This window comes from Berghia stephanieae, chromosome 15 (assembly GCF_034508935.2).
Source record: "Berghia stephanieae isolate SIO BIC M18660-M18661 chromosome 15, UCSD_Bste_1.3, whole genome shotgun sequence".
Taxonomy (NCBI): Eukaryota; Metazoa; Mollusca; class Gastropoda; order Nudibranchia; family Aeolidiidae; genus Berghia; species Berghia stephanieae.
In genome coordinates, this window is record NC_088374.1 from 17,531,589 (window position 1) to 17,542,928 (window position 11,340).

At 38.6% G+C, this 11,340-nt stretch overlaps 1 protein-coding gene across 1 annotated transcript in view; it reads right to left on the reverse strand.

Moving 5' to 3' along the window:
- The window catches only part of LOC144960234 (uncharacterized), a 63,162-nt gene extending 52,734 nt beyond the window's left edge, over positions 1-10,428 (reverse strand). The window contains exon 1 of the mRNA XM_078893232.1: positions 10,236-10,428. The gene's annotated coding sequence lies outside the window, so the exon portion shown is untranslated. The remainder of the gene's footprint in view (positions 1-10,235) is intronic.
- Positions 10,429-11,340: the final 912 nt, after the last annotated feature.

Below are 11,340 nucleotides of genomic sequence, written 5' to 3' on the forward strand. Positions count from 1 at the left end.
GTCCGTTGTACTTCCGGATGGCAATGTTGTGAGCTTCTTAGTCAAGCGCCAAAGTTGACGTCACTCAGGATTTGTTATTGCTTTTTGCCATCTGAGTTTATGAGTAAATTTCACTAAACTGTATTAACCATGCGATAAACGTTCGAGTTTACACATAGTTTTGTGCAGTGGTCCCAGATAGTATGCGCTTGGCTAAGAAACTCACAACATTGCCATCCGGAAGTCAAACGGACCAACATACAAAACCACGAATGTTTATAGATAGTATGCAGATGACTCAGGCCTTTGTTATTGTTTTTGCCATCCGCGTTTATGAGTTGTTCTCACTAAACTGTATTAACCAGACTATAAAAGTTCATGATTACACTGAGTTTGTGTGTTGGTCCGTTATACTTCCGGATGGCAATGTTGTGAACTCCTTGGCCAAGCGCATTCTATCTATAGTCTGGTTAACTCACCCAATCCTTGATATTTTTGCTACTTCTCAAAATGGGAAAAAATGAATTAAAAATGAGCACGTACATAGATATTTTTATTCAACTATCATTAACATGTTAAAACTAAAAACATTAGCTTTGTTACTACGCCTATAATTGGATTCAGTAGTCTGATGTCACGCGCCCGGCAACGGCGGCCATCTTTGTTCTAAACAAAGAAAATCATTACTTTTTATTCTTCATGCTGGCTAGAACTTTTCATATGCCTTGTGATCAGAATGTGTAAAAGTCAAAACATGATCAAATTTAAGGGGTTTTTCCCCCTCTGGATACGCTTTTATGCTCGTCGGAGAAATATTTCACACGGCGTCCGCCATTGTTCCGATAGTTTAGAGCCAGTGTTACTAAGTTACCATGCGTCATTAGGAAGGAAGTGACGTTACGACTGTTGAAGAGTATTTGTCTCAGAAAAATGTAATCAGTAGGCATGGGTTAAAAGTTACCCGGGTAAACTACGAATATAGTCGGTGTTAGGGTTGAGTGAGTTAATCTGGTTTAGTGAGAATTACTCATGCACGTCGATGGCAAAAAACAATAACAAAGACCTGAGTGACGTCAACTTCGTTCTATCTATAGATAGAACGAAGATGACGTCACTCAGGCCTTTGTTATTGTATTTTGCCATCCGTGTTTGTGAGTGACTCTCACCAAACTGTATTAACCAGACTATAACAGTCCATGGTTACATATAGTTTTGTGTGTTGGTCCGTTATACTTCCGGATGGCAATGTTGTGAGCTTCTTAGCCAAGCGCATACTATCTATAGAAGATCACATCATTGCCATCCGGAAATAACAAAGACCCGAGTGACGTCAGCTTTCTTCTATCTATATTTGTTGGAGCGTGTGTCACCAATTTTAAGTTTTGACTGGTCAAAAATCCATCGGTTGATTGTGGCGTGATTTTTTCGTCAGTGTCAATGCCACGAGTTTACAAATTCATCCACGAGATTCATAACATCTTCTGAGGAACATTAAGTAAAATTACTTTAAGTAAACATTCACTTCATATTTTGTTTGCTTCTTATAACTTGTAGGGCGCATGTGACAATTTCATGACATTTCAACGCCGGTTTTTGCTGTTGTATCCAATCTTAGTGAGTGAATTAAACACTTTGATTCAATTAACACGTGACTAACCATCAAACCAGTTCGGACAAACATAGCTGATTGTTTACAACCAATAAAATGAATGAAGGGGACGTAGCTCTTCTCTTTGCGATTGTTTTCAGATTGTCAATTGAGTGATTAGTTCTCAATTGATTTTTTTTCTTCAATCAGACTATTAATGTTAATTGGGTAAGGCATTGCTCTGTGATCCAGGAGGTCTCTGGTTCGAGCCCTGCTTTAAACACTTGTTTTTTTTCCTTGGGTATGATTATTTTTTTTAATGCATAAATTTCAATCGATAATGAAAAACTCGAGGAAGTCAACATTTAATTACTTGTGTGTTCTGCTAACCAGGGACGGTACCAGTATAACTGAGATTAAGGCAAGAATAGGAATGTCAACAGCAACACTAACCAGACTGACAAAAATATGGAAAAGTCCAGTAAATTTCGAAATAAAATTTAAACTGTACAAATCAATGGTACTTCCATCTTAGTATACGGCTGCAAGTCATGGACATTAACTGCAGAATTAGAACGCAGAATCTCTGGTTTTGAGATGAAAAGTTATCGCAAACTCCTGCGGGTGCCGTACACAGAACACAGATGTACTGGAAGAGGTGCAAGATCGTGCAGGACGACAGGAACCCCTCATCACCACAGTTAGAAGGAGGAAACTGTCATGGTTTGGCCACAATGGGAGGCATGAAGGTTTGTGCAGAACGATGATGGAGGGTATCCGTTTAAAGAGTAAGAAGAAGAGGAAGACAAAGGAAAGTTTGGATGGAGAATATCAAGGAATGGACAGGAAGGAAGATTGAAGAGCTCTTGGAGAAGGAAGGTCAACAATAGAGAAGAATGACGGAAAATGGTGAGAGCTGCATCCCATGTATTCCCCCGACAATCATCAGATCATGGGATGAATGAATGAATGAATGAATGAATGAATGAATAAATGAATGAATTAATGAATAAATGAATGAATGACTGACTAAATGAATGAATGAATGAATGAATGAATGAATGAATGAATGAATGTATGTATGTATGAATGAATGAATGAATGAATGAATGAATGAATGAATGTATGAATGAATGAATGAATGAATGAATGAATGAATGAATGAATGATTATCAATCCCTAACTTTCTCACTTTGGACAATATAGGCAATTACTTGAGCTTTTATATAGCGCAATATCCACTAAACGTGCTCAGAGCGCTTTACAAGGGGTCCCTGGTCAACAGCAACACATAACATGTAGGACGAGACATGACGCCTGTCAGGCGATATTACAAATATTTGGGACAGAGACAACGCTTTTAACGGCCAGGTACTCATTTTACACCTGAGTACGGTGAGGGAATGTGAGTAAAGTGCCTTCTCCAAGGACTCAACTATGCGCCGAGCGAGGCTCGAACCCAGGACCTTCCGATCCGAAAGCGAGTGTCATACCACTAGACCACATAGCCACACATTTCCTTTAGACATCAGACATTCGTTTGATGGAGTATTACGTGGAATAACGTCTTCTTACGATATCAGAGCGTAAATTTAAAAAAAAAAAAAAAAAAACAAAAAAAAAACAAAAACAAAGAAGCAAAAAACAAAAAACAATAAACAAAACAAAAACAAAACAACGAGAAACCAAACAAACAAACAAAAACAACCAATAAACATTGAATAAAGTTTTTGTGTGTGCTGATCAGGCGGGTAGAACAGGTACCTACTGTGGCTTTGTCTTGTATGATGATGATTGAAATGTCTCGATTTTTCTTATGCGATTTGTTACCATTCATTTATTGGTAGTCGTGTTTTAAGTGTTATTGTTGGTCAGGGACCCCTTGTATAGCGCACCTAGCACAGTTAGTGGATATAGATATAGATAGTTCGAAGTTGATGTCACTATGGTATTTGTTAATTTTTTTTATTTTTTGCCATCTGCGTTTATGGGTAATTCTCACTAAACTGTATTAACCTGCCTATAGATAGTTCGAAGATGACGTCACTCAGGTCTTTGTTGATGTTTTTTGCCATCCGCGTTTATGAGTAATGCTCACTGAACTGTATTAACCCGACTATAAACGTTCATGGATACACACAGTTTTGTGTGTTGGTCCGTTATATTTCCGGATGGCAATGTTATGAGCTTCTTAGCCAAGCGCATACTATCTATAAACGTTAATGGTTGCACATAGTTTTGTGTGTTGGTTCGTTATAGTTCCGGATGGCAATGTTGTGAACTTCTTAGCCAAGGGCTAAACGTTCATTATTATTTTTTTTAGTAATACTTTATTCGAGAATAAATTTTGAGGTCAGCGCCGGCAGCTCGACACAAGTAGGTCATTTTTCTAAATTTCAGGATCGAAATTGCGGTTTTTTTTCTTGTTTTTTTTTTTCAGAAATGGAAAAGAGAGCAAAGGTATTATGTCAAAAACTGGTTCCAATCTCATTGGAAGTGTAAAACCACTCTTCCCGAAGACTGGATGCATCGGTTGTGTAATTTGATCTTCTGGTTTCAGAGTGATGACATCTTATATCTTCTAGTCTAAATACAATGCTGGTCGTCAATAAAGATCATCCATCCTCGCTCTTTGACGTCCCGTAATCCTGAAGAATCTGCCTATAGATAGTATGCGCTTGGCTAAGAAGCTCATAACATTGCCATCCGGAAGTATAACGGACCAACACACAAAACTGTGTGTATCCATGAACGTTTATAGTCGGGTTAAAACAGTTCAGTGAGCATCACTCATAAACGCGGATGGCAAAAAACAATAACAAAGACCTGAGTGACGTCATCTTCGAACTATCTGTACATCCTGCTACTAAAATAGTTATGTCAGCTTACGATTCAATATGTAACCTATTTATTATTAGTCCTCCGAAGGACTGGTTACATACACACTTTCAAAGAATTTGGAGCCGGAAAAGGAGAAGGTATGACGTCACGACTTTTCTTGCCCATTCCTTCATCAACGTGTCAAAATGTAGTGGTAGATACTCACGAACTGTGGGGCTCACCTATTTGTCTGTTTGGCATTGTGCAAAGAGGACCTATGGAATGGGTACAGATAGTATGCAGATGACGTCACTCAGGCCTTTGTTATGGTTTTTGCCATCCGCGTTTGTGAGTTGTTCTCACTAAACTGTATTACCCAGACTATAAAGTTCATGGTTACACAGAGTTTGTGTCTTGGTCCGTTATACTTCCGGATGGCAATGTTGTGAACTCCTTGGCCAAGCGCATTCTATCTATAATCTATATTCCCTTTCCATGTGCTCGAGGTCATTGGTCACATTGCAAAATGTGCTCAAAGTGACCTACATAGTGAAAAGTGTTCACATCTTTTTAAATATCTAACATCACGATTGGTCATTTGATTCAGCTTGACACATGTGTATGTTTACAACTTTCATAAACAAAACAGCGTGTTTGCATTTGTTAAGAAATATCCAATTGTTGGACAGCAACAAATCATGTGATTGATGACCTGGTTGGACGAAAACATGAATTTAGATAGAATGAAGATGACGTCACTCAGGTCTTTGTTATTGTTTTTTTTTTGCCATCCACGTTTATGAGTAATTCTCACTTAAGTGTATGGACCAGACTATAAACGTTCATGGTTACACATAGTTTTGTGTGTTGGCACTTTATACTTCCCGATGGCAATGTTGACAGCTTCTTAATCAAGCGCATACTATATATAGATAGAATGCGCTTGGCCAAGGTTTTCATAACATTGCCATCCGGAAGTATAACGGACCAACACACAAACTCTGTGTAACCATGAACTTTTATAGTCCGGTTAATACAGTTTAGTGAGAACAACTCACAAACGCGGATGGCAAAAACAATAACTAAGGCCTGAGTGACGTCATCTTCGAACTATCTATAGATCGCTCCTATTAAAAAATGTTTGCCAGGCCATTTGATTATAATTGAATGAATGAATGACACAATCAGCTCGTTGCACGTGAAATTGATGCCATTTGTGTAGGTAAATACTCACAACACCCGTCAGCCATATAAAACATACCAACACATAACGCTATGTGTAATTTTTAACTTTTTTTTGCCATCCACGTTTATGAGTAATTCTCACTAAACTGTATTTTTCAGACAATAAAAGTCCATGGTTACACACAGTTTTGTGTGTTGGTTCGTTATACTTCTGGATGGCAATGTTATGGACTTCTTAGCCAAACGCATACTATCTATAATTTAGTGAGTAATTTACCAAAATTGCTGTCTAAAAACAATAACAAAAAAAATGAGTGACGTCAATTTCATTTCTTCTATAGATAGTATGCGCTTGTCTAAGAAGTTCACAACATTGCCATCCGGAAGTATAACGGACCAACACACAGTGTACAAAACTCTTTGTAACCATGAACTTTTATAGTCTGGGTAATACAGTTTAGTGAGCATTACTCATAAACGCGGATGGCAAAAAACAATAAAAATACCTGAATGACGTCAACTTCGAACTATATACATAGATAGTAGTATAGATAGTATGCGCTTGGCTAAGAAGCTCATAACATTGCCATCCGGAAGTATAAAGGACCAACACACAAAACTGTGTGTATCCATGAACGTTTATAGTCAAGTTAATACAGTTCAGTGAGCATTACTCATAAACGCGGATGGCAAAAAACAATAACAAAGACCCAATTGACGTCAACTGCATACTATCTATATGCTTGGCTAAGAAGCTCACAACATTGCCATCCGGAAGTATAACGGACCAACACACAAAACTGTGTGTATCCATGAACTTTTACAGTCTGCTTCAAACAGTTCATTGAGAATTACTTATCAACGTGGATGGCAAAAAACAATAACAAAGACCTGAGTGACGACAACATCGTTCTATCTTGACTTCACCAGGGGTCGATCTCGGTCCCTTTGCGTGTGAAGCTGGAGCTCTACCAACTGAGCTGTAGATAGAATGCGCTTGGCCAAGGAGTTCACAACATTGCCATCCGGAAGTATAACTGACCAACACACAAACGCTGTGTAACCATGAACTTTTATAGTCTGGTTAATACAGTTTAGTGAGAACAACTCACAAACGCGGATGGCAAAAACAATAACAAAGGCCTGAGTGACGTCATCTGCATACTATCTATAGATAGTTCGAAGATGACGTCACTCAGGTCTTTGTTATTGTTTTTTGCCATCCGCGTTTATGAGTAATGCTCACTGAACTGTATTAACCCGACTATAAACGTTCATGGATACACATCGTTTTGTGTGTTTGTCCGTTATACTTCCGGATGGCAATGTTATGAGCTTCTTTGCCAAGCGCATACTGTCTATAGGGCCCCCCCCCCCCCTCTCCTTACTATATATGCCAATGAAGGTTATATCAGGAAAAAAAAGAATACCAAAAACCATTTAAATTTGAGTTTTGTTGCTTTGGGAAATATACTATTTGTTCTCAATAGGACAGAGATGTCGTGACGTCACACTATCTGCTTTTCCAAATCAAAACTTCTTGGAAGTGTGTATGTGTACGGATTCCTTCGGAGGACTAATAATGAATAGGTTACAAATTGAATTATGATGTGGCATAACTATTTAGTTGCAGGATGTATAGACAGATTCTATAGATAACGGGACGTAAAAGATGATCTTTATTGACGACTAGCATGTGTTTAGACTAGAAAATATAAGATGCCACCCCCCCCCCTTAAAAAATTGAGCTTTATATAACGCAATATCCACTAAATGTGCTCAAAGCGCTTTATAAGGGGTCCCTGGTCAACAGCAACATTTAACATGTAGGACGGGACATGACGCCTGTTAAGCGATATTGCATTTTTCGGACAAATACAACGCTGTTAACGGCCAGGTACTCATTTTACACTTGAGTACGGTGAGAGAATGTGAGTAAAGAGTCTTTTCCAAAGACTCAACTTTGCGCCAAGCGCGAGGCTCGAACCCAGGACCTTCCGATCCGAAAGCGAGTGTCATACCACAAGAGCACATAGCCGCACATGTATTCCCCATGGATTCTTTTAAAAAAAATCATATGTGTCAGTTTGTTCACATTGAAGATCCGCAATTTTTTTGTATGCCGCTATTTGTGCGGCTATGTGGTCGTGGTATGATACTCGTTTTTGGATTGGAAGGTCCCGGGTTCGAGCCTAGCTCGGCGCATAGTTGAATCCTTGGAAAAGACTCTTTACTCCTAGTCTCTCACCGTACTCAGGTGTAAAATGAGTACCTGGCCGTTAACAGCGTTGTCTCTGTCGGAAAAATTGTAATATCGCCTAACAGGCGTCATGTCTCGTTCTACATGTTACTTGTTGCTGTTGGTCAGGGACCTTTTGGAAAGTACTTAAGCACATTTAGTGGATATTGCGCTATATTAATGCTCTAATGTATTTTTTTTATTTGCAAGGGAAGATCCCCCCCCCCCTGACTCATCTCTTATTTTTCTTTCTATTGATTGTCGGGGGGCTTTCGGGGTTGACACACCAGATCACCCTTCCTCCTCCCCCCCCCCCATAACCTCTTCGACTCTTTAAATAAACTTCTAGAATATGTTTTTGTCCTGAAGGAGATTAATCTATTAAAGATGCTCTGACAAGAAAAACAAACAGTTATATAGATAATATGCGCTTGGCTAAGAAGCTCACAAAATTGCCATCCGGATGTATAACGGACCAACACACAAAACTGTGTGTATCCATGAACGTTTATAGTCAGTTTGATACAGTTCAGTGAGCATTACTCATAAACGCGGATAGCAAAAAACAATAACAAAGGCCTGAGTGACGTCATCTTCGAACTATCTATACACAGGTTTCAGTAGAAACCTGTGCTACAAAGATAAAGAACTGAATACGTGTATATGAAAGGTGCCAGACAAAGCAAGAAAGAAAAATACAAGAAAAAAAAAACTATCCCAAGAAATCAGTCTGACATGGTATCATGACACCAGTGTCAGGGTTGCCAATTTGGCAGATTTTCTGCCAAATGTCCTTTTTTTTGGCAGAATTTGAAGTCGTCTGGCAGAGAAAAATCGGTTTGGTAGTTTGGCAGATTTTATTTTCCGAGGCCTAGGGATGAATGTATAGGTCTACTCCACGTTTTCCATGGCAATTTTTATGTATTAGTGATTTTTTTAAAACTTGGGGAAATGAAAAAAAAAATTTATGACATCGGCCTTGAGAATTTTTAAAAAACAAAACTGATGAGTTTTCAAAGGGGGTTACTATAAATAGTACGGTTTGGCAGATTTTTGTGGTATTTGGCAGATTCCTAAAATCCAGTTGGCAAAATGCCTGAAATTGATCTGGCAACCCTGACCAGTGTGATGATGTTCGGTCCCCAGTCGAGGTAGACTGATTGTTCTGGGATGTTTTTTGTTCTTGTATTTTTCTTTCTTGCTTTGTCTGGCACCTTTCATCCACACTTGTTCAAATCTTTATCTAACACCGGTGCCTGCTCCAAAATTTCTGAATTTGATATTGTGCCACAAAATTAATGACATTTTCGTGTGCAGTGTCCCAAATTAATGACATTTTCGTGTTCAGTGTCCCAAATTAATGACATTTTAGTGTTCAGTGTCCCAAATTAATGACATTTTCGTGTTCAGTGTCCCAAAATAATGACACTATTGTGTTGAGTGTCCCAAATTAATGACACTATTGTGTTGAGTGTCCCAAATTAATGACACTATTGTGTTGAGTGTCCCAAATAAATGACATTTTCGTGTTCAGTGTCCCAAATAAATGACATTTTCGTGTTTAGTGTCCCAAATTAATGACATTTTCGTGTTCAGTGTCCCAAATGAATGACATTTTCGTGTTCAGTGTCCCAAATGAATGACATTTTCGTGTTCAGTGTCCCAAATTAATGACATTTTCGTGTTTAGTGTCCCAAATTAATGACATTTTCGTGTTCAGTGTCCCAAAATAATGACACTATTGTGTTGATTGTCCCAAATTAATGACATTTTCGTGTTCAGTGTCCCAAATTAATGACATTTTCGTGTTTAGTGTCCCAAATTAATGACATTTTCGTGTTCAGTGTCCCAAATTAATGACATTTTCGTGTTCAGTGTCCCAAAATAATGATATTTTAGAGTTCAGTGGCTCAAAATACAAACCAAATAAATGTAATATTTGACTAGATATCTAGTAATTATAGATATTGATGTAGGTGCGGCTATGTGGTCTTGTGGTATGACACTCGCTTTCGGATCGGAAGGATCTGGGTTCGAGCCTAGCTCGCTCGGCGCATAGTTGAGTCCTTGGAAAAAGGCCCTTTACTCAGATTATCTCATCGTACTCAGGTGTAAAATAAGTAACTGACCGGTAACAGCGTTGTATCTGTCAAAAAAAAATTGCAATATCGCCTAACAAGCGTCATGTCTTAGTCTACATCTTACGTGTTGCTGTTTATCATGGACACTTTGTAAAGCGCTTTGGGTCGAAATGATTTTTGGGATGTATTTTTTTTGTATTTTTAATTTCTTGCTTTGTCCGGCACCTTTCATACACACTTGTTCAGTTTTTTTTATCTTAAAGCGCTTTGAGCACTTTTAGTGGATATTGCGCTATATAAAAATGCTCAAGTGTTGTCCTAAAAAAAATATAAAAAAAAAAACCTGTATAAATCTTTATAAGATAAAATCAATAATTTCTTTCACACATTTATGAACATCCTCGAATTTCAACACGCTTTCTCTTTCTCTTACACTTCAGTCCAACTACAGAAGAAAACAACACATCATCATCATCATCATCATCATTCATGTACGAAAATAAACCAGCCCAGATGCCACAAGTCACTAGAAAACTGACGGAGGTAAGGAAGGGAGGGAAGGGATGACGTGATTGGCGGGGGCTGACCAATCCTAGAACACATCAACACCTGCTATTGTTACAGACTAGATCGGGGGTGGGGTGGGATGTGGGTGGGGGGGGGGGGATTCTCCATCCAAAAATAATCGTGGATTGTCGCGCCTTACATTCTGTCATCAATACCTGATATGTCCAGTATCGATACCATTTTATGCTCTCTGGTGGGTTAGGGCGGAAGTAACTTTTTTATAAAACCAAACACTCGTGCTCATCAGTGGCAGGGTTGCCAATTTGGCAGATTTTCTGCCAAATGTCCTTTTTTTTGGCAGAATTTGAAGTCGTCTCGCAGAAAAAAAAACGGTTTGGCAGTTTGGCAAATATCTGGCAGGTTTTATTTTCCACGTTTTCCATGGCAATTTTTATCTATTAGTGATTTTTTAAAACTTGGGAAAGAAAAAAAAATTATGACATAGGCCTTGCGAATTTTTTGTTTAACAAAACTGATGAGATTTCAAAGGGGTTACTATAAATAGTACGGTTTGGCAGATTTTTCTGGTATTTGGCAGATTTTTAAAATCCAGTTGGCAGAATGTCTGAAAATAATCTGGCAACCCTGATCAGTGGGTGTGCTGATACATGTCGTAAAATTGAGTGACCTCAGCGGTACGGTCTTTGCTTCGTACCCGAAAGGTACCGAGTTCGATCACCGGCCGTGAGCAAGTCACCTTTGCCCAATCTCAATTTGAGGCGCTACACTTCGGCTGACGCCATGGTTATCCCAGTCTTCCCTAGAGAAAAAAAAATCTCCAATGGGATTAATAAAGGGAATTTTATCTATTATGTTATGGTTTATTTTTTATTTATTTTTGTGAAATGTCTTGGTTTATGTCGCACAACTCTACCGGACTG